Genomic DNA, 24457 nt, shown 5'->3' on the forward strand with positions numbered 1-24457 from the left:
GTGTGAGTGCAGGAAAGCAAATGCGAGTCTTTGTGGTGGAGGGCACCAGATTGACATAAGGATTATTTTGAGTTGAAGGCAGTTGAGAAGAAGCAGAATTAAAAAAGCGAAAAACCGAAACCAAAAATCCTCTCTGCCCTCCTCCTATTTGCCTAAAAGCAGGACATAAATTTACGAAGGTGTCCTTCCTCCCGCCCATCTCTACCAGAAAGGACACGAGTTAATCACTGCAGACAACCTTTATCAATCTGGACACTTTACTAACTAGCCTTTATCTACTGTTACTTTCCCGTATATTTGCCTCCCCACGAGTTGCTGCCCCTAGAGACTCAAGGTTCTTTTTCTTTGTCTTGTCACTTCTTTAAAAATTTATTGTTCCTTTGCTAAGATGCTTTATAAACCCAAGCTCTAGCCACCCCTTTGAGTTACTCATTCCTGAAATTCTCCCATATATATATATAGGATACCCTTGTTAATAAACTTCTGTTTGTTTTTCTCTTGTTAATCTGCCTTTTGTCACAGAGCCCCAGCTGAGAATCTAAGACGGGTAGAGGAAATATTTTTCCTCCCTTAGAGTGGCGAGTCAAATTAAATTTTTCATCAAAGGAATGAAGAGAATTTTGTTGGAGATTGAAATGCCTTAAAATATAGATGAAAAGAGTGAAGAATTATGTAGAAAAACAGGATAAACTCTTAGGAGTTGACAACATCCCCCTGGAGATTACATTCTCTCATGCTATAACAATCAGTGTTTGTCATCACCTGGTTTATTCTTCAAGAGGCTAAAAATGGAATATAATCCTTGTAGTCTTCATGTCTAAGTAGGCTCTACGGTAATATATTTATTTTGGAGCATTGATAACCTGTGCAATCTACTTGTGTTTTAAGGCTGCTTTCTACCAATGTCTCAAAACCAACTGAAAACCTAACACAATTTAAAACCAGCTATTAAAATTAGGACATGCTGTCACAAAGTTTAATTTTTTTCTGAAAATTAGAGGCATGTTGGTTTTCCAAAACCTTTAATAGGACAACGTGGATGCATGTCTAAGCAATTTTCAAAAACATTGTCTTCAGGGGCCAGCCCTGTGGTATAGTGGTTAAGTTCAGCATGCTCCACTTCAGTGGCCTGGGTCTGTGGGTTCAGATCCCAGGCACAGACCTACACCACTCATCAGGCATGCTGTGGCAGCAACCTACATAAAAAATAGAGTAAGATTGGCACAGATGTTAGCTCAGAGCAAGTCTTCTTCATCAAAAAATCAAAAACAAAGAAACAAAACAAAAAAAGCATAGTCTTCACTTAAATCTTCTCTTTAAAGGAACGCAAGTGCTACCAAAATCTAACATTTCCATTTAGAGGATTTAAAATAATATTAAAGGAATAATTTCATTCTAGGTTACTTTTAGTTTCTTAATAACTTTAGGTAAGAAAAGAATCCACTTGGAGTTAAGAAAATACAGACAATTCTGTGAAGGTGTATTTGGTTCAGTTCCTCCTTCCTTCCTATCTCCTCCACTTTCAACCACCGCACTGTCAACCCACATATGCCATTTAGCCATCACTCTCATTGTGTCTCTTTTCTCGATGACTTTTCTTCCCATGAGTTTGTAACTGTAACGTTCTCCACCTTCTTTGCTTCTCACTTGTTCAGAGTTCAAGATTCAAACTGTATACTCTGATAAATGAATCTGGGACAAAGTTTTAATGAGCGAGGACCAGAAAGCTGATTTTTGGTGATATATACATTTTAGCTGAGATGTTTAGATGAATTTATTCCATGCTTGTTTTCTAAAACATAAACGGCTAGCGTTTTAGGCTTGCAGAAGAGCTGTGATTCTAATGATGCTCAAATTACACTTCCTGATGGCTGCATACCTTATAAAGCATAGGGTGGACCATGGATATTATCAACTCTATGTTCCTTTGTGGGAAGAGAAAAGGTTGAACCAGTTGATTAGTCTACTGGTTCTACATTAACATTTTTGGAAGAAGTATCTGTAAAAGAAATTGTGGTGTGGTTCCATGTGCCTACAGGGATATCTAACACATTTTTAGTTCTTGTTAAATTCAAAATGATGCTTAAATTATAGCAAAGTTATGACAGACTGACCAAGGTTTAACAGCAAACTTTAATTGTCTACTTCAAGCATTTGCTGAATACAGTTCTAGAAACTTAAATATGGCCTTCTTTGGAGAGGAGCAGTTCTCAGGAACAGACTAAGACATTGGCCTGTAGGCCTTCAAAGTTTCACTTGAAGCTTTCCCTTTACTGGGACAGAAATTGTGCCTTTTCCAATTTCACACTTTCTTTTCCTCAGTCTTCATAGCTAATATAACTCTAATTTTCCCTCTTTTCTCATGACATTTTTCATAACTTGACTTAGAGCATCTCCCATATTTCTGCTCAGATCAAGGGCAGAACTAGGCAGATCAAGGCAGAATTAGCCGTAGCTAAATGTTTATGCCAATTTTTCAAATTTACAGCTTGCATGGAACATTCAAAGTGGTCATAGAAAAACATCATTTTTGTTTTTTACTTAAATTATTTTAATGTAGTCTAACAAGCTGAGAGTCAAATGTTATCAAACCTATTCTATGGTTCATAATTTTCTAAAATAAAATAGAAATTGACCCCAGAAGGAAAGACTAGAAGGCGTTCCAATGTTTTCAAAATGGAAGATAAAAATAATCTTTTATTCTTATCAAGTAAAGTATTCCTTTTGAGAACAATATGATAAGGGCAGATTCCATGGCCAGATGGGTGGCCTTGTGTAGACAAAATAGTGGAACATCTGACAAAATTTTGTACTTTGCTGTTAGGTAGACACAACAAACATAAAAGATAGCTGATGCTACAATAGATTCCTCATCTTTTCCAGGTTCATATGGTCAGCCTACTTCTGAAAATTTAAGGGATTATAACTGTTTTTAAATAACAATGAACAAAATGTGATATGCTCAATAGTAGAATCATAAATAAAAGATTTAAAGTTTATGTTTTCAAATATCTCCCTGAGTTTGCGCCTTGATGTAGCAGATTCATGATTACTGAAGCCTAAATAGCATTCAGATGTGATAATTACAAAAACTAGATCTCTGCAATTACACCTGATATATATTCAACTAACTAATTTTAAGAATGGCTTAAAAATTTCTCCAGGTCATCTAGAATCTAGGTTTTCTTTTCTTTCTTTTTTCTTTTTTTGTTTTACCGTATTGATTTGAGTGATAATATTATTGTCATCCCAGTAAAATAAGCACTGGTTTTTCCATTCATTCTTGACTGTATGTAAGTGTGTATGTGTGTGTCTGTGTATGTGCGTGTTTTAAGCACTGACCAAGGATAGCAGCTGATGCAGATGGATGACAAGCTTTTTCGTTTTGCCAAAATAGACCATACGTTATATGATTTTTAGAACAACCATTTTGAACATTCCTTAATTTCTGTCTTCCTGGAGAGAATCTTAAGGCTTATTATCTCTTAAAAGTTTGTAACAAGAGAGCTTTCCTGATATTCCTCTTTAACCAACATGTTCTCATTGTCTTTCTTTGCAGGCCCCCAGGCTCTTGTTTTCTGAGATAAATCACTCTCTTTCCTCCCAAAGCAAAATGAAAGGGGCAATTATACCCTTGGTGATTCTTAATCGTCCCAATTAACTAAGTCAGTTTCTGGAGTCTGAGCTGAAAATGAAGCTGAGAATGTGCCTTCAGTAAATGGAATTTGTTAAGTCAACTTGGTCCTCTTTTTTTCCCCCAGGAAAAGCCAGCTATTTGAATATTGAACTACAGCACTCTACTGGTGTCCTCAATTTAGGTTAGAATAAAAGCAATGTGCTTTCTCCCTATACCGTTAGTTAAATTAAAAGGAACAATAACAACAAAAATTCAACACTGAGTAGCTCTTACACAGATTTTATTTTAAGCAATAAGTTTTCATCAGCATTTAATTTTTTTTCTTGTCTTCATGCCAGTTTGTTTGTCAGTGAATATCAATTTATCAAATAAGTTTTCCTAAGTACTAGTATAAAAGGTACTGCTGGTCCAATAGAGAAATTAAAACCTGGGTTATGTAACCTAGATGTGCTCTTCTCTTAGATGTGATAATTTTGGAAAGATTTGTTCATTAGTGATTCTGATAATCAGAGGAATTTAAGTTAAAAAATGTTTTGGAAAAACAAAGATTATAACTAGGGTAATTAAAATGAAACATATATGTTTCAAATCACTGGATCAGAAGAAAGCAAATATAGTATCCATTTACCTAAGTCAAAAAGGGAGTGACATCATCAAGATGGTGTCATTGGTCATTACTGACTTCAGGCCCTCTCACAAGAAGGCCAGCTAGCACCTATCCATAGGTAAGATGCCATTGTAGAAATCTCAGAAGCTACGGGTGAGGCTGAAGCAACCACCTGGACAACAGAGACTGAGGAGGACCACCTTAGAAGAGTAAGAGGAATGGCTGCACTGTGACCACATTGCTCCTCCTCTAGGTCGGCACAGTGCTGTACCCTGAGGGCCTTCCTGGGGCCTACAGCTTCTCCAGCGAGAAAAAGAGAGGCCCAGGTTGACATCCAGCTCTGCCAGCATAGCAAGACTCTGCCTGAGGGGCTGACTCAAGACTCACCTCACAGGAAGTACCCAAGCAGAGAAGCAGGAAGTACCCAGTGGCTCTGCCCATCTGCAAAGCTGAGCTGGTGGCCCTGTCTGGCTAGGGAGCTTGGTACACAGTTCTGCCTGATTTGGGTCCACAGCCAATGAACCAACTGTTCACTGAACTTGGATCCTGTTTTACAGCCCCACTCAGGCAAGGAAACAAATTCATAACCCTGCCTGCTGCTAAAGATAGCCCCCAGTTCTGGCTGACCAGAAAGCTTAACCAGAACACCTAGGAAGCTACCTAGCCCATTCTATAGCCATGATAACAGCAGCCCCTGAGCAGAGAGCTCAGCCAGTGGCTTTCTCCACCTGCAGAGCTGAGCTGGTATCCTTGTCTAGCTAAGGAGCTCAGTAGGCAGATCTACTTGTTTTGGGTTCCCAGCCAATGAGACTTACTAGCCTTGTAACCTGTTCTACTTCTCTGCCAGGGAAACAAATTTCAAGTCATGTCTGCTGCTGAACATAGCTCCCAGCCCTGCCTGACAAGGAAGCCTAACCAGAGCACCTGAGAAGCTACATAGCCCATCCTACAGCACTGTTTATAACAGCATCCGAGCACAGAGTCCAGCCAATGGCTTTGTCCATTTGCAGATCCAAGCCAGTGGCCTTGTTCAGCCAGGGAACTTGGTGGGCAGATCTTCCTGATTTAAATCCTGAACCAACAAGCTATCTTGGCCTTGGAGCCTGTTCTGCCAGCTTGCCTGGAAAGAGAAGCAGATTCACAGCCTTGCCTACTATTGATTATGGCCCTCACTCCCGCCTGACTATGAAGCCTAATCAGAGCACCTGGGAGGCTGTGTGGCCCACCCTACAGCCCTGCTTGCAGCTCTTGCCTGAGCAGAGAGCCCAGCTAGTAATTCTGCCCATTAACAGAGCCAAGCTGGCAGCTGTTTCTGGCTGGAGAGCTTGGTGAATAGTTTTGCCTTATTTGGGTCCCCAGCCAACAAACCATACCAGCTGTGGAGTCTGTTCTATGGCCCTGCCTGGGCAGGGAAGCAAATTTGAAGCCCTGCCTATGGCTGAATATAGGCTCCAGCCCTGCCCAAACAGGATCCAATCAATGGATCAAAGAAGAAATCAAAAGGGAAATAAAAAAAATCTTGAGACAAGCAAAAATGGAAACACAACATACCAAAACTTATGAGATGCAGCAAAAGCAGGTCTAAGATGGAAGTCTATAGCAATAAATGCATATATCAAGAAAAAAGAAAGATCTCAAATAAACAGTCTAACTTTACACCTCGAGGAACTAGAAAAAGAAGAACAAACTAGCCCAAAGTTAGCAGAAGGAAGGAAATTATAAAGGTTAGAGTGGAAATAAATGAAATACATGTAGAGAACAGGAAAACAATAGAAAAGATTGACAAAGCTATGAGTTTGTTCTTTGAAAAGATAAACAAAATTGACAAACCTTTAGTTAGACTAACCAAGATAAAAACTGAGAGGACCCAAGTAGATAAAATTATAAAATAACAAGGAGACATTATAACTTATACTACTGAAAAACAAAGGATCATAAGAGACTATCATGAACAACAATATTCCAACAAATTGGACAGACTAGAAAAATGGATACATTTGTAGAAACATACAACCTACTAAGACTGAATCATGAAGAAATAGAAAATTTGAATGGACCAAAAAAGAGTAAGGAGATTGAATCAGTAATCAAATCTCCGAACAAAAAAGAGCCCAGGACCAGATGGTTTTACTGAAGAATTTTACCAAACAGTCAAAAGAGAATTAACACCAATCTTTCTCAAACAATTCCAAAAAATCAGAGAGGAAGGAACACCCTCAAATTCTTTTTACTAGTGCAGCATTTCTCTGATACCAAAGCCAGATAAGGACATTACAAGAAAGGAAAACTACAGGTCAATATCCCTGATGAATATAGATTCAAAAATTCTCAATAAGATATTTGCAAACTGAATTCAACAGCACATTAAAAGAATCATATATCATGATCAAGTGGGATTCATCCCTGGGATGCAAGGATGTTTCAACGACACAAATCAATAAATGTGACACATCAGATTAATAGAATGAAAGACAAAAATTATATGATCATTTCAGTAGATGCAGAAAAAGCATTTGACAAAATTCAACACCAATTTGTGATAAAAACTCGCAACAAATTGGGTAAGGAAGGAATGTAACTCAACATAATAAAAGCTACATATAACAAGCCCACAGCTAACATCATACTCATTGGTGAAAGGTTGAAAGCTTTTCCTCTAAGATCCGAAGCAACACAAGGGTGCCTACTCTTCCCACTCCTGCTCAGCAGAGTTGTGGAGCCCTAGTCAGAGCAATCAGGCAAGGAAAAGAAATAAACGGCGTCCAAATCAGAAAGGAAGAAGCGAAATTGTCTTTGATTCACAACATGATTTTATATATAGAAAATCCTAAAGATTCTACCAAAAAACTGTTAGATCTTATCAATGAATTCAGTAAAGTTGCAGGATACAAAATCAGAAGTGTTTCTATACACTACCAATGAATTATCTGAAAAAAAAAAATAAAGAAAACAACCCCATTTGCAACAGCACCAGAAACAATAGAATACTTAGGAATAAATTTAACCAAGGGGGTGAAATATCCTTATACTGAAAACTACAAAACATTGATGAAAGACATTGAAGAAGACACAAGTAAATGGAAAGATATCCATTCATGGACTGGACTACGTTCATGGACTGGAAAAACTAATATTGTTAAAAAGTCTATACTATGCAAAGCAATCTATAGATTCAATTCAATCCTCATCAAGAAAAAAAATTCCAATGGCACTTTTCACAGAAATAGAAAAAACAATACTAAAATTTGTTTGGAACCACAAAAGTCCCCAAATAGCCAAGGCAATCTTGAGAAGGAAGAACAACACTGGAGGCATCATGCTTCTTGATTTCAAACTGTATTACAAAGCTATAGTAATCAAAATCGTGTAGTACTGGCATAAAAACAGACACATAGATCAATGGAACAGAATTGAGAGCCTAGAAATAAACCCATCCGTATACCTTCAAGTAATATTTGACAAAGGAGACAAGAATGATCAATGGAGAAAAGATAGTCTCTTCAATAAACGGTGCTGGGAAAATTGAATATTCACATGCAAGAGAATGAAACTAGACTCTTATCTTATTCCACCCACAAAAATTAACTCAAAATGAATTAAAGACATAAATGTGAAGCCTGAAATCCTAGAACCTCCTGGAAGGAAACAGGGCAAAAGCTCCTTGACATTGATCTCAGCAGTGATTTTTGGATGTGACACGTAAAGCACAAGCAGCAAAAATAAATAAATGGGACTAAGTCAAACTGAAAAGCTTCTACACAGCAAAAGAAATGATCAACAAAGTGAAAAGGCAACCCATGGAATGAGAGAAAATATTTGCAGACCATATATCTGATGAGAAATTAATATCCAAAATATATGAGACTCACACAACTCAAGAGCAAAAAAGAAAAACAATTCAATTAAAAAATGGACAAATGACCTGAATAGACATTTTTCCAAAGAAGACATTCAAACAGCCAACAGGTATATGGACAAGGTGCTCAACATCACTAAGCATCAGGGAAATGCAAATCAAAATAACAATAAAATATCACCTCATACCTGTTAGAATGGCTATCATCAAAAAGGCAAGAGAGAAAAGGTGCTGGTAAGGATGTGGAGAAAAGGGAACACTTGCGCACTGTTGATGGGAATGTAAATTGGTATAGCCACTATAAAAAAAAGTATGGAGTTTCCTCTGAATATTCAAGATAGAACTACCACATAATCCAGTAATTCCATTTCTGCGTATATATCTGAAGGAAACGAAATCACTATCTTTAGATATCCGCACCCTTATTCACAATAGCTGCTTGTTCAATACAGTATTATTCACAATAGCTACTTGTAATAGCTAAGACACGGAAACACCCTAAGTGTTCATCAATGAATAAAAGGATAAAATGTAATATATATACCCATTATGTATATATACATTATATATATTTATATGTAATATATGTATATTATACATAATAATGAATAATTATTATTCATAAAAAAGGATATCGTGCCATTTGCAAAAAATAGGTGAACCTGGAGACATTATGCTAAGTGAAATGTTAGGCAGAAAAGGATAAATACTGTATAATATCATTTATATGTGGAATCTAAAAACTGAACTCATAGAAACAGAGAACAGATTGGTGGTTGCCAGAGGTGGGAGGTGAGGGTGTGGGAGGAAATGAGTGAATGTGGTCAAAAGGTACAAACTTTCAGTTGCAAGATCAATAAGTTCTGGTGATATATTGTATAGCATGGTGACTATAGTTAGCAATATTGTATTGTAAACTTGAAGGTTTCTAAGAGAATAAATATTAAAATTATCATGAGAAAAAAATTATAACTGTGAGTTGATGGATGTGTTAACCAAACTTATTGTGGTGATCATTTTGCAACGTATACATGTATCAAATCACCATGTTGTACTCCTAAAACTTATATAATGTTAGAAGTCAATTAAATATCAATAAACTGGAAAAAACCAGAAAAAATCTAAGAATAAAACAAACGGCAAGAAAATACAAATAAAACAAGATATGGATAAACACATATGTATTGATCATTGCAATAAATATAAATAGTTTATGCTCTTTATATGCTACTAAAAGACAAAGACTCTTAAAAAGATTTAAAATCCAACTGCATGCTATGTTACAAGGGACATACCTAAATCCAAATGATACAGAAAAGTTTAATATAAAAGGTCAAGAAAGCATTTTTCACACAAGTATAAACAGAAAAGGCAAGTGTCACATTCTTTGTTTCAGGTAATAAATGTTACACAAGACAAAAGATACCATTTTGTATTGTTAAATGGAACAAATGTCACTGTAGTTCTGTGAGTCTTGATACTTTATGAAGAAGTAATATAGCATTATAATACTTGAAACAAAAAATTTAGAAATACAAGGGAAAATGAAGAGAAATAGAGTTGTGGGACAGTTAAGGCAACCTCTCCAGGGTTATTCAGAAAGAAACATAGGTACTATTTCCTTGGGCAGATTTTGTGGAGCATGACTCATCCAGTTCTTGGATGGGTCTAGAGTGAGCAGCCTCAGACCTTTATGTCAGGGTAGTTTATATTCTGTCCTAATAATATTATCTGTCTTAACAACTATTGTAGAGTTACCAACATCTATAGAATGGAATTCATTATTTTCCCCTCCAAAGCCAGCAGTTCTGTCTTGTGTGCGATAACTCATTTAATTATGATGCAATTCACTCAAGCTACCAAGCTATAAACCTGCCGTCCTTGACTCCCCTCACCTCTAAAAATCTATTGAATCTGGCTCTTCTCCCTTTCACTGTTGCCGCCTTATTTTAGGCTTCTTTTGGCCTAAGCAATTTTATCTCTGGCACTGGACTCTTATTAACCCCATGACACCACTTTCTCCAGAAAGTTCTGTTGGTTTCTTTTGCCCAAACCATAGGATCAAAATCCAACTCCTTACACTGTTATAATATCTTTATCAATCTGCTCTTCTCTCCACAGCTTTTCAGATTTATCTCCCACCATTCTTCCCATAATCTTCCATTTATTAAGATGTATGTTATTGCTTTGCTAAAATTTTTACAGTTAACTAAAGCACCAGACCCACTTATGACTGTCTTTTCAACTGCCATTCTCTCCTTTTGGAATAGCCTTCTCTGATTCTTTTTTATTCATTTTTATTTATTCTTTAAGATGCAGACTCAAATGTCACCTAGTCTCAGAAACATTCTACAACTTTCCCGGAAAAATTCAATTCTGTGCTGTTCGTATTCATTTTAATATCCCTTAATCAGCGAATATACATATAATTTTATCCAGCTACTGATCTGCCTTCCTCACTAGTAGTGAAACCCCAGAGGTTAGAAGTGTCTTATTTATCTCTGAGTTCTTAGGTACGGGCTCTCATTAGGCTCTCAGTGAATATTTTTAAATGAATGATAAGGAATATAGAAATTTTAAAAGTAAGGGGAGGTATCAGACAATAAAATTGTAAATCCTGACCGTCTGTATTTGTGATCTAAGCTCTGTGGACTGAAAAAGCCCACACCACCAATCACTTATGGATAGAGTGATCTTAATTCCCTGTTTGCCTTGGGTAGCCGCATTTTTATATCTATTCTTCTGGCCTAATTATTAGTAGCACCTCCTTTCACTCTCAAAAGTGTCCCAGTCTGAACAATGTTCACCATATTTATACACAAAATGAATTTCTAAAGACAATAATTTTACAGCTTTAATTTTTTTTGATCCAACTAAGTTTCCATCTAGGAAATGTTGTTCCCTCTTCATCCTCACCACTTCATTCCCATTTCCCCCTTCTTACCACTCTTTCCCACCCACACTCTGTAGGTAACGAATCTCTTTAGTTTCTGATTTACCCTTCCTGTATTTATTTTGCATAAATGAGCAGATACATGTGTATTTTCTTATGTCCTCTTCTTTCTTTCTTGTTTTAATATAACAGCTTTATTGACACATAATTCACATACCGTAAAATTTACTCACTTAAAGTGTATATGTCATTGGTTTTTAGTATATTCACAGAGTTGTGCAACCATCACCACAATCCATTTTAGAGCATTTTCATCACCCCCAAAGGAAACTCTGTACCCATTATCAGTTATTCTTCATCCTCTCCCAACTTCAGCCCTAGAAAACCATTAATCTTTGGTAACTAGCTTCTTGCACGTAGCAAAATATTTTCAAAGTATCTATGTTGTAGTATGGATCAGTACTTCATTTCTTTGTATGGCTGAATAATATTCCATTGTATGGATATACTACATTTTATTTATCCATTTTGATGGACATTTGGGTTGTTTCCACTTTTGGGCTATTATACATAATGTTGCTATGAACATCTGTGTACAAGATGCATGTTTTCATTCCTCTTGGATACATGACTAGGAGCGGAATTGCTGGGTCATTAGGTGACTCTATGTTTAACATTTTGAGAAACTACCAGACTGTTTTTCCAAAGTGGCTGCACCATTTTATATTCTCACCAGCAGCATGTGAAGATTCCAATTTCTCCATATTCCCACCAACTTGTTATTATGTCTTTTTTTTTTTTATTACAACCATCCTCGTATTTCCTTCTTTCTTACCTGAAGTGTAGAATACTATAGATACTCCTTTGCATTTTATTTTTCTCACTTAATATATCCTGGAAATATCTCTAAATCATTTTAGAGGGATCTTCCTTCCTGCATAGTGTTCCATATGTAAATATATCATGATTTATTCAACCACTTTCCTATGTATGAGCATTTGGCTTATTGTCAATATTTTTCAAATACAAACAATGCTGCAATAGACAACCTTATGCATATGCATTTTCATATTGTTAGAAGAGTATCTTCAGGATAGATTCCTAGAAGTGGGATGGCTGAGTCAAAAGATAAGTGCATATGTAGTATTGTTAAATATTGAAAAATTTTTCTCCAGAAGAGAGATACCAATTGTCATTCCCACAGCAATGTATGAGAATGTCTATTTCCCCACAGCTTCGCCAAAAGAATGTGTCATCTTGGTTTTTAACTTTTCGTACTCTGACAGATGAGAAATGATATCTTTGTATTGTTTCTATTTCAATTTTTCTAATTTGAATGAGATTGAATATTGTTCATGTTTGAGAATTATTTTCAAATCTTTCTTCATGAATTTTCTGTTCACCCCTTAATTATCTTTTAAAGAAGTTAATAAATAACAAAAAATGTCTTTCATATTCATTCACACATTTACCATTTCTAGCACTCAGCTTTACTTTCTATGGATCCAAGTTTCTATCTGGCAGCATTTTCTTTCAGCTTGAAGAACTACGTTGAACATTTCTCTTAGCATAGGTCTGCTGGCAACACATTTTCTCAGCTTTTTTTTTCCTAAAAAAGTCTTTGCCTTCATTTTTTGACAGATATTTTTGCTAGATGTAGAAATCTAGATTGCTGGTTATTTTCTTCTAGTACTCTGTGGTGTTCTGTTGTCTTCTGGCTTATGCCTTCTCTGACAAGAAGTCTGCAGTCATTCTGATCATGTTCCCCTACCTGCCCAGGTTACTGGTGTACAACCCTTGAGCAATCACTGAGGATCTCTGGGAAGGAGTTTTCAGGTCGGTGCAGTCCTGGATTGTGTCTGTACCTTCCTTGAGGTTTTATCTGCCATGCTTGCCCACACTTTGCCAATAAATGTTTATGAATGGTTTGATGGGTTACCTTATCATCCTGCTACTTTTCAAGAGATGACAGTAGCCTCAGGTCTTTTCTTCTATAGGAAAATTTGCTACTTTCTGGATTTTTGTTCATTCAGATTTCTTTGTGTACCCAATTTTGTGATGAGTTAAAAAAAATAAAAGACTGTGATTTTGCAGCTTCTCCAGCTTGCTAGGGTGAGAGCAATATTCTCTTGTGACCTAGATCTAATGAAGCAGAAGTTCATGGCTTCCGATGAGAAAGGTTGTAGTATCTCTAATTAGCTCATTTGTACACACACTCAGTGTTATGAGTGCTGTGAAGGCCCTTGTTAAGATATGATCACTCTTTATTTTACTATAGGGAACGTGAGTTTTGGCAAGGAGATGTAAAGTTTAATTGTTAAACCTAGAAATAATTCAATCTATAGTCTCCTAGTGGTAATCAAAGAGCAACTGACTTGTTTTCAAAGCTTAGTATTGTCAAAAGGATTCAAACAGTATCATGGTTAAAGCTACTACAGTAAATATTAGCAAAATATTTGTAGATCACGATGCTCTATAACCTCCAATAAATTGAAGTTTTGGTTTTCTTTTGAGTTTCTCTTGAGCTGACACTCTTCTTGCACAGACATCTGCTCAAATTCAGCACCATACTAGAAAATGTAATTTTGGGGAATGGGTACAGATTTCTAGTTTGCATCACTTCTTCTCTCTTTTATTATACGTCAAATAAGAAATTTCACCACGAAGATCATGTCACCTCCACAAAAGTTTTAACGGTTAAGAAAAGTTTTGACCATACTTTCCACTTGTATTAGAGAGTGTATTTATCTACATTATTTCATTATGTTAGATTCAAGATGTAGTCATTTGCATGAATGAGTTAAATATTTCATTTCCAGGAGTGAATGACATCTCTAACACTTTGGTTTTCTGAAAGAGTAGCAATTCAAGAGAGATTATGTTACTTTTCATTTGAATAAATGTCAGATATCAGAAAATGAAATGAAATGCCTTTACATTTAATTGCATCACAGCTGATTTTGGAATTGCTTGGTACTTTTATTGTTTCAAAAATATTAGTGTGCTGTAAAATCAATGTTCTATTATTCTTTCCAAGGTGGATATTCTAAATTTATTAGTTTTTATTTAGGGATTGATAATACAATAGTATAGTGCTATTCATAGCTGGCTTAGAAAAGGATCTGAGCATTCTGTTCTCTTGGTGTTTACAAACCATGTTTAATCTTTTGATGTTTGGGCAATGTTTATATGAGGTAAGTGCATTTTGTTCAAGGCATACTTTCTCCATGTTGATTTTCTATCCATTGCTTGAAAGGAAATGGTATGAAGCGTATGGGGAAGAAAGTTGCTTTTGCTCTCCCACCCTGTCCCCCTCAATTGCTACCTTTCCCAGAGAAAAAGAGTCACCATCAGCCACCAAAACTTAGGGCTTTGGGGAAAGTCTTATGTGTGTGTGGCAGGAGTAGGATGCCATGTGCAGAGTGAGAAACTAGTTTTTCTCTCTTCTCCTTTAATAAATCCTCCTCTTGTATGGAGGGATTTACCTGAGTTCTTTTTCATCATTTCTGTTACAGCATTTTTGGATGGTAGGGCAGTGTAGGAGGGAGAAAGCAGGATTAATCTAGCAAAAAATGCCCTGAGCCTTGAGTGTGTTGCGTCTTCATTCTGCCTAGAACAGATGGGTAGGGAGGCGTAGTCCATGAGACTTTCATCTTCCATCACCTGTTGGGTGGCTCTAGAAGTGTGCTAAACTTTCCCCACTGACAACTAGGTAGAGTTGAAGGTAAAAATGCTTTCAGTTTGCTTAGGGATTTATCATTTATCTTATTATCTTTATCTTTACAATTTGCTTTTTATAAAGTTCTAAGGTAAGCAGAACCCAGACTGTTAATTCGACTTTACCTGTCAGGTAACTAAGCTGAGAGAATAATTAACCAAGTTCATACAGTCTGCAAATGGCAGAAGCAAATGCAAACCCAAGGTGCAGACTTCAAATTGTTCTATTGCTGGATAGTGCTGCCTTTTCCCCTTTGCGACCAGCAATTCACTTTCCTGGGTGACTGCAAGTTTGAACTTCTAGGGGAGCTCAGCACTGTTCTAATATTTGTTTTGACTCAATGCATTAGCAAAATTGCTAAAAGCAGACAGCTTTAGGTTAAGGAGAAAAGCTGCGTTGGATGCATTGAGAAAAAATGCAAGGAGAAATTAAAAGAGAAATGAATTTCCGAGTACTCTGAATGTTCTTACTTGTACCTTTTTCTCTGGTCTCTTTTTAGATCTCAACTATGTTCCTGTTTTGCCTTTCCTGAAGTCAAACAAATGTTCAATAGCCACGTGGATATTTGGCTTGTTATTTGTTCATTCATTCATTCAGCATTTATGGAATCCTAGCTGTATACTAATCATTGCATTTGGCCCAGGAATTAAAAAATGATTAAAAAGCATCTCCTGCTTTCAAAGAGCAGGTTGTGTAGTGAACAAGACAGAAAATTTAGCAGAGACCATAGTCTTTCTATTGATTACAGATTAGAGATCACATGTGTTAATTTCTCCCTCCCCTTGCCACTGTCTTTCCCATTGCCACTTTACTCAAGAAAATGGAATTCTGCTCTTTTATATGTCTATTGATTCTGAATGGGCTCTGCAAATGTGTAGGGTTCTATCTACCTATTTTATAAACTTAGAAAGGGCATAGCTGTTCAGTCAGAGAGCTTCTCCAAAACACTCTGCCTCTCTTCTTTAGAAAAGATTCCACATCCGTCTCTGTGCCACTGTTGTCGAGTATTATTTTGTAGAACAATGCATTTTGCTATTGTGATAGAGTGGAGGTTCTCAAAATATGGTCCATGGAAGCCTGGGGGTCCCTAAGGCCCATTTAAGAGTCTGTGAAGTCAAGCTATTTCATAATTAAAGGAAAATATTTTCTCTACTCACAATACTTCTGATACCAAATGTGTGGGTTTTTCCCCACACCAACAGCCAATTCTCCAACTCCTCAGACATCATTTGGGTGTCCAATGATTCAATTCAATGCTGACACTACCTAGAATTAACCTCAGACTCTGCAAGGTAAGGGTTCAGTCCCACATCACTGCCCCCCACTTCAGATACAATCACAAGCCTAGGTCTCCTGTACTCCTGACTGACCACCTACAAATTGGAGGTTGCCTGATCCTCTCCACAGGTTTGATAATTTGCTAGAACAGTTCATAGAACTCAGGAACAGCTTACTTATATTATTGGTTCATCATAAAGAACACAACTTAGAAACAGCCAAATGGAAGAGATGCACAGGGCAAGGTATGGGGAAGGGGCATGGAGCTTCCATGCCCTCTCTGTGTGAGCCACCCTCCCAGCACCGCAATGTGTTCACCAGCCCAGAAGGTCTCTGAACCCTTTTCTTTTTTTTAAAGATTGGCACCTGAGTTAACACCTTTCTTTCTTTCTCTTTTTCTTCTTCTTCTCCCAGAAGCCCCCCAGTACCTAGTTGTATATTGTAGTTGTAGTCTTTCTGGTTGTGCTATGTGGGATGCCACCTCAGCATGGCCTGAGGAGCATTGCCATGTCCACACCCAGGATCTGAACCAGCAAAATCCTGGGACACCAAAGCAAAGCACACAAACTTAACCACTTAGCCATGGGGCGGTCCCTCTGAACTCTTTTGTTCAGGGTGTTTATGGAGGTTTCATTACATAGGCATGATTGATTAAATCATTAGCAAATGGTGTTTAAGTCAATCTTCAGCCCCTCTTCCTTCCCCAAAGGAAATTTATCTTTTGTTAAGGTTTATATTTATAAAATAATATACTCATAGTCTTTTTAGCATATGAAAAATTGACATCTTAAAAAAAGGAGGATCACCTAAAACAGACCAACTTGCCATAGTAAATAGTCAAGAAAAAAAAAGGTTTGATTATTATGTCATCTTGAAAAAATGAAACTATGTATTATGCAATAAGTTATGTATGCTGTTTTCACATGACCAAGAATGAATCAAGGTTTAATTTTGATTGGTATAATTTTTCAGACAAAATAATGTGAAAACAGATTATCTTCTTCATTCCGTGTTTGCATACTGTAACCATGAAGGGAGTCATTCTTTCTGAAGATCAATTGTCCTAAATGTTTCTTTTAATCCTGTTTTAGTTATCATTCTTGCCTCTTCCTATCATTCTTTCCGTTTTCTCTAGACTGATTGTTGACCAGTCTAATTTTGCCAGATATTAATTTGTCAAAGGCTTTGTGTATATTTTAAGTAATCTTCTAACTTCAATTTCTGTTTGTAAGTGATATGCATAGTATTATCAGATGTCCGCAAATCAATGAGAGCCCCTTGCTCACAGATATCACTAGACACTAGAGTCACCTGGGGAATGATGTCAGTTCATTAGTGAATGTTTTCAGATTAGAATGACTTTTGCTTCTACATGCAACCTCAGAATAGAATGAACTCATAGAATGAATAGCAAGTTCAAGTTTATGCCTAAGTATTATAGAAACTCCCAAATGTACTTAGTTCCACTTTTACAGTTTCTTTTAGGCCTTTCCAGAACTCTGTTTTCTTGGGCAGAGAGATATACTATTCATGTTGAGATAGATTGAATTGATGGATGCTCTTCTAACATAGAGCATTCTGCTACTCTGCTTAGTTGTGGCTTAGGAAGGATGCTCATTATTAAAAAAAATAAACAAATCAATATGTATCTTACAAAAAAATAGAAGGAAGAACTTAGGAGAGAGAAAACTTTAGGAAAGCAACTATGAATACAAGTAGGATATACAAATATAATCTTATTTCTCATTTGCCATAACGAAACAAATGTGTACATAACCATAATTATATACCTATGTCTTTTAAGTTCAGGAACACTTTTTTCCATTTAGGAGCACACTGATTTTATGATATTATTTTAACTTACTATTTTAAAAAAATGCCTATTAGAAGCCTCTTTTTTTTGTTTTTATGATAGATTCCAACTTATATCTTAATTGACATACTGACATGTCATATAATATTGTAATTTTCGTGATCATCTGCTTGGGTTTCTATATAAAAACATTACTCGTATCAAAAAGAAAACAAGAATATAGAACTTTTTAAATAACTTCTCTTTATTTTAAAATGATGGTAATATTTCATTATGAAAATGGAACATATCCACTAACAGAAAACATAAAGAATGTGGGAAAGTAGGAACAACTCACCAGAACAAGTACTGACATTTCTAATACTTGCTCTCAGTTTTTTCCTGTGCTATGTGAATTTTTTGTATTTCAAATTAAGCTGCAGATGATATTTTGTTTTCCTATTTTCTCTTTATTGCAAGAAGAAAGTTTTAAAAACTCTTGAATGGGGTCTTACATATACTAAGCGTCTTTCTCCATATTCCTAGTCAAAAGAGAACAGTATGGCTTAGTTCATTGTGGTCATGCTTATATTGTGGTTGAGATATTTTGAGTTTAAGAGTTTACATACATCATTTAATTCAGTTTTCTCAAGAACCCTGTGAGACAGTTATTATTACTGTAGCCATTTTACAGGCAAGAAAGCCAAGGTTCTTAGAAATTAGGCAACTTGCCCAAAAGTCCTATTGATAGTAAGCACCTGGCATTGGAACCCAGGTTTCATTTGACTGCAAAGCCTCCAATTTTAACCCCACACTCTATAGCCGGCCATGTTAAAGTGGTTCATTAATATTTAAAGTGAAAAGTAAAACAGTTTAGATTGCTTAGTGGTCATCTTTCCAGATTTGTGCTCTCCTGGTTGAGTGATCCTGGTTGTGGTTCTCCTTTGGATGGGAAGTTCCAAGTTTATCTTACTGAGCTGGTGCTTTTTCCATAGTCTGTGGGAAAATTGAGAACATCACTGCTCCAAAGATCCAGGGACTGCACTGGCTGTGGCAGGTGACCCTCTAAAGGAGGGCCAGTGGGATGCACAGTGAGAGCCTGCATAAGGCATAGGCTGTCTTCAATGGCACCCTAGTGAATGAGCAAACCCTGATGGCAGCTCCCCACTGAGTAACCAACCTGGGGAAGTTGACCCTGATCAACACAGCCGACCTCAAAGTCATCTTGGGAAAATATGACCAGGATGACCACTAAGATGAGAAGACCATCCAAAACTTGCAGATTTCTGTTATCATTCTCGAACCCAGCTGTGATCCCCATCCTGCTTGATGCTGACATCACCATTCTGAAGATCCTGGACAAGGCTCACATTAGCACCCCAACCAGCCCATCTTCCTAGTGGCCACTTGGGACTGCAGCACCTCCTTCCACATGTCCAGCATCACATAGCCTGCTGGAAGGTGCTAGCAGACCTGAGGAGCACTGGGTTCAAGAATGACACATTTGCATTTGTGAGTGGTCAAGGTGGTGGAACTCGCTGCTGTGTGTGGCGCAGCATGAAGGCCACAGCATCCAAGTTAGTGTCATGAACAGCATGTTCTGTGCCAGCTGGGACCCCAATATCCCTTCTGACATCTGCATGCAGAGACTGTGTGTGTGTGTGTGTGCGCGTGCTCACGCGTGCACGTGTGTGTGGTACCTTCATCCATCCATCCATGAGTGTGTTGCACGAGGCAGTGTAGACCTGAAGTGTGATTTTGCCCATTAATTTGGCTGTGCCAGGGAGAAGCTTCTGATTTTAGGGACGAAACAGTGGAGAAGGAGTAAAATGCAGACCCTGGGAGTCCATTACCCCCGACTGCTTGGACAACTATTTGGAAGACACCAGGGCTTACAAGAAATGTTTCTTTTTCAAAAAAAGAGACCATATAAATAGCAAAGAAAATCTCCCCCTTCAACCAACCTGGCGGCTTCTCTACTCTTCATTGGTGTGAACGTCACGGTCAGCTTTGGTTGAGAGAGAGAAAACTGGGGAGTTCTGGGCTTCATGAAGTCTCTTCCAAGGCTCCAGCCAAACCAAGTTCCAAAGAGCCACCCGTAGGACAGCCCAGGACAGCGGAACTTGGATGTGGCACATGCTTTTGTGTACATTGCCACAGTACAGTGTGTTCCTTTTCTTCCCAATCCTCTGTACACATGTTAATAAAATGATGGCTGGTTTCTGACCCACAAAACAAACAAACAAACAAACAAACAAACGAAAAAGTACCCCAACCAACCAACCAAACCAAACAAAAACAAAAAATCCTGGTGTGGAGTGACTGGTTGGTATTTACAGACCATTGCATGCATGGAATAGAAACAAGAGATAGAACCTGAGTCTGACGAATGAACACAAGGGGAAATGCCCTCAGGAAGTCAGAGGGAAAAAAGTTTTCTGGAGGAAGCGGAGCTGAGGAGTTGGCTACAGATCCCATGGATCACAGCCAGGAGGGACGGAACAGAAAAACTATAAAAGTGACTGAGACAAAAACTGAAGTAAAATGGCTCAAGGCTTTTTGAGATCCGGTACCTGGCGGTGTAATCAACAGATGATTTCCTCTGAAGTTCAGGGGAAAAGAGATGCATGAAAGGCTCTCCAGGGACGGAGTGGAGGTGAAGAAGCAGTGTTGTCGACGCCACGTACACAGGCAAATTCTCTAATGAGTGATTTCCAGTATCAAGTTCAACTCACACTGAAGATATATGCAAAAAGCAGGTCAATGATTTCAGCATGTGGTTATAGTTTTATTTCATCAATTTTGCCATTTGATGAGGCTAGTTGCTTTTGTCTCAGTGCATTGTAGCTGATGCAGTATCTTTATGTATGAGACATTGAACGGTATATCTTCCTTTAAATACATTAAAAGAAACCCTAATTATACAATTTAAGATTTTTAAGATCAGCCTTTGGTTGAATCTCTTTGCTTAATGTCTTCTGGAGGTCATAAAAATGGTTAACTGTTTAAGTTGATTGCAGAGAAAGTTACTGTTCATTCCAAATGTAGGTTTTTCAGAGAGTGTTCCTGGCAGTTGCTACAGTTGGCTTTTTCAAACTTAAATGGGAATCAAGATTCAGAACTGGTTTTGGTGGACCCGGGGGAAGAGTCTGGAAAATAGGCCATTGGTCGAGATGAATCTGGCCCAGATACTTTAAAGCCTGGGGGTATATTTGGAAGATAATAATTTTGGACAAAGAAAAATCTTAATGCTGTTTCTCTCTACAAGCCACTTCATAGTGAACTTTGTTATTCTTTTTTTCCTGAAATATCTTAAAAATATGCCTTCTTTAAGGAAAAGTTTATGTAATACCTATGTTTTGACTTATTTTATAGAATGCTCAAGTAATATTTAACAAAGAATTTTTATTAAGTGTTTACTATTTTGTATTATCACTGTGTTTTGTAAATCACCGTATTAGATGCTATTTTTAATTTCTTTATCAATATGCTCCATTTTGAAACTTCCACTATTAAACATTTTGATGTTATTTCCAATGTCACTCATTTTCTCTCATAATAAATCTGATACCAAACCTTGAGTTTTGAGATGTTACATTTCATATCTGTGTGCCTGCACAGAATTTAGTTGAGTATCGCATGTTCTCAATGAATATTCTCGGTCCTTAGTTCTTCCATGCCTAGAATATTTGTAAGAATATTTTGGTACATGATTTAATCCACAGAAAACATAGATCTTAATAAAAAAATTATTGAGTGGGCAAAAAATATATATATTGAATACATTTTGGACTGATTACCAGTGCAATTAAAAAAATGGAGAATCAAGAATGGGAATATAACAATATTTTTTTTGTTGTTTTTACTCAAGTTTATATCAAAGGAGTGAAAATATAATAGTTCACAGTGCCTAAGAGTATGAGTATATTTTCAGCATTTAAGAACTACTAGTTGAAACGCATCATGTAGGATGATATCTCTAGAATCGCATTTTTGGAGATAATTTTAAAATAAACAGTATCAAAGGCTTCATTTGATCTCATGCAGAACAGTAAACAGAAGTTCTACTTTTTCCCCAGGGCCTTTCTCATGATTAAACAGGAGTTGTTCATCCAGAGCTCCTGAAATAAGACATCCAATTAGGGTACCTGCTAACTCATCATGAAACTGGCAGAGGAGAGTTGAGCATACAGGTTAAACATTACCTAAGATCGTTGGAAAATCTTCTAGGCATTCATTTTCAAAGCAGATAATGTGAACTATGATAACCACTAACAACACTATCTATTCCTTCAATATTTTGCAGTTGTTCAATTTTAAATAAGTATAAAATGTAGTGTATAAAGAATTTTATTTGGCTGAACAGTGTTAGGCAATATAAGTGAATGGACTATTCTTCCTTCAGTGTAACACTTTGAAGCCAACAAATATTTTACTAAAGTATAGAGTACCTATTCATTATTACTCTGTGTCTTATGTTTATGATGTTAAAAATGAATCAAAGAGGTTAGCTGCCTAGGTATCCACTCAAAATTCTGCTCATTTAAGCTATGCATTATAAAGGAAGTTTTGAGCATTTCAATAATTCCTAGGAGAGTCACTTTTAGTTTAGGTACAAGTAATTTATGTTCTAATATGGGTCAAACAATTTTGGTGAAATCTTCTCTGAAAGTTAAGCTTGACCAGGAGCACTGCTAATTAACATTAGAGGTAGGCCTGCATTCTTTCAATCTTTCATATATATACCTTGTATGTAAATTTATTTTTCAAGTATTCAAAGGAATTTTTAAAAATTCTGAGGAAAGCAAACTTGGAGAACTTTGGAAAATATTTATAACTGAGTCCAAATCTGTGAAATTCTTCTTGTCTTGAGCCTCATTTATGAGCATCTAACTCAGCACTCGATGGCCAACTTGAGAGGTGGGGTGCTGGTAGAGTGAACTGTTGAGTCTGATGCTGGCCATCATCTCTTGCTTTTAACCCAACCCTCAGGAAGAGGCTTTCAAACCTCACTGTTTTGCTTTCTTATGCTTGCAAATTAAAAACAGCATCAAACAGGCTAAATAACAAACAAAATTTTCAAGAAATATTTTCTAAACAGAAGGGCCAAACTCACTGATGGATAAAAAAAATGGCTATGCTTTCCTCTTTCATTATCGGATCAACTTATCCAGATAGATTATTCAATACTCTCAGACGTAAAATTCTTGAAGCATCTTTTTAGGCTAATATTTTATATTTTCTTGCATTCCTCAATCTATGATTAATGAACAAAGCATGTACACACAATTCCTTTAAAATAAATAAATGTGAAGGAGTTTTAGAAATTTTCTAGAAATTTTCATGTAATTGAGTTTTGTAAAGAGCCCTTTAGAAGTCAAACTTTGGACTCAGTTGGAAGTAAGGGAACTGTAAGCTCTCTAGCAAAGAGACAAAAACAGAAAAGAAGAAAATCCTTATTATACAGAGAGGGCTCAAGTCAGTCCAAAAAGTGATATTTCTTTCTTGAATTGAGTAACTTAACGTTCATAAGAGGTATATCTCCCTCCAGCCCCATAACTCTCCTACATAGATCCTGCTTTGTAGCCTTAGCGGTGGACTCTACTGTAATTAACTCTTTTTATGTATGTGTGAAATTAGTCAGTTCTGAAATGGACTCCAGGCCTGTGGGTCCTCGCCTCTCTTCTATGGAATTACCGGGGGGCTGTGAACTACCGTGTCATGAAGGAGGACAATAAAGGCCAATTTATTAATCTGCATCTGCGTATATCTTGTTATTTTTTGTAAGTCCTAATGCTAACCAATCACTTCAGGTTTTATAGGATGTAATCTGGTATATGTAAATAAAACAGGGTTCTTGAAACAAAATCATAAAAGTACCACATTGCAATCAAAGAGCAGATGTTTCGTGATGTCAGGCTGAATATTTATGGTCTTGCTTTAAGCCAATCACTGAAACTGGACACATCGCAAATTATTTGATTATTTAAAGAGAGCAATTGCATTAGAAAGATGTTAAAAACTTTGCTTTGCAAACAAGCAAATAAATAACAAACAGATTTTTATTCTTAAGAAAAGAAAAGAAACCCAATACAAGACTCAGGTAGAAACACTCTACAAATCTATTCAAGAGTTTTTGATTAGTAATGACTAGTGACCAGTAACAACTAGCTTAGACATCTAGATTGTGCTAAGTACTCCAATTTACCTGCAAGTTGAAAAAACTACTCTCAATTTGGTTCTTGACAATTTAAATTCTCAATCAAAATAACTTTAGTGATTAAATTTGATATATAAAAACAATATTTAATGAACATCTTATTTGTTAGTTGGTCTTGGAAGTGTTTCCAGTTTACTCTGGCTCTTTATAGAAGAGCTCAGAAAGGAACTTGAGAATTTTCTTTCTCTTGGACAGACACATGACTCTTGCTTTTTTTAATGAGGCAGAAGGGATAATATTATCCAAGAGGTTATTCTTATGTTAAGATATAGAAGTTCACAATTGAGTAGAACCATAAATAAAGTCACTTCAGTGAAACTTGAGCCCCATATGCAACATCTCTAACATATTATTCTATCTCTGCTGGAGTATTCCAGAAACCTGTTAGCCCGATCCATCTTTAGAGAACTGCATTATTCACAAGTTCACTCACTTAACAGATTTTTAATTGAGTGC

General features: G+C 36.7%; 1 long non-coding RNA gene across 1 annotated transcript in view; it reads left to right on the forward strand.

The window, feature by feature from the left end:
* Positions 1 to 21360, forward strand: part of LOC111768602 (uncharacterized) — an 82266-nt gene extending 60906 nt beyond the window's left edge. Inside the window, exon 4 of the long non-coding RNA XR_011427827.1 lies at positions 15211 to 21360. This is a non-coding gene — a long non-coding RNA (uncharacterized lncRNA). The remainder of the gene's footprint in view (positions 1 to 15210) is intronic.
* The last annotated feature ends 3097 nt before the right edge of the window (positions 21361 to 24457 follow it).

This window comes from Equus caballus, chromosome 17 (genome assembly GCF_041296265.1).
Source record: "Equus caballus isolate H_3958 breed thoroughbred chromosome 17, TB-T2T, whole genome shotgun sequence".
Taxonomy (NCBI): domain Eukaryota; kingdom Metazoa; phylum Chordata; class Mammalia; order Perissodactyla; family Equidae; genus Equus; species Equus caballus.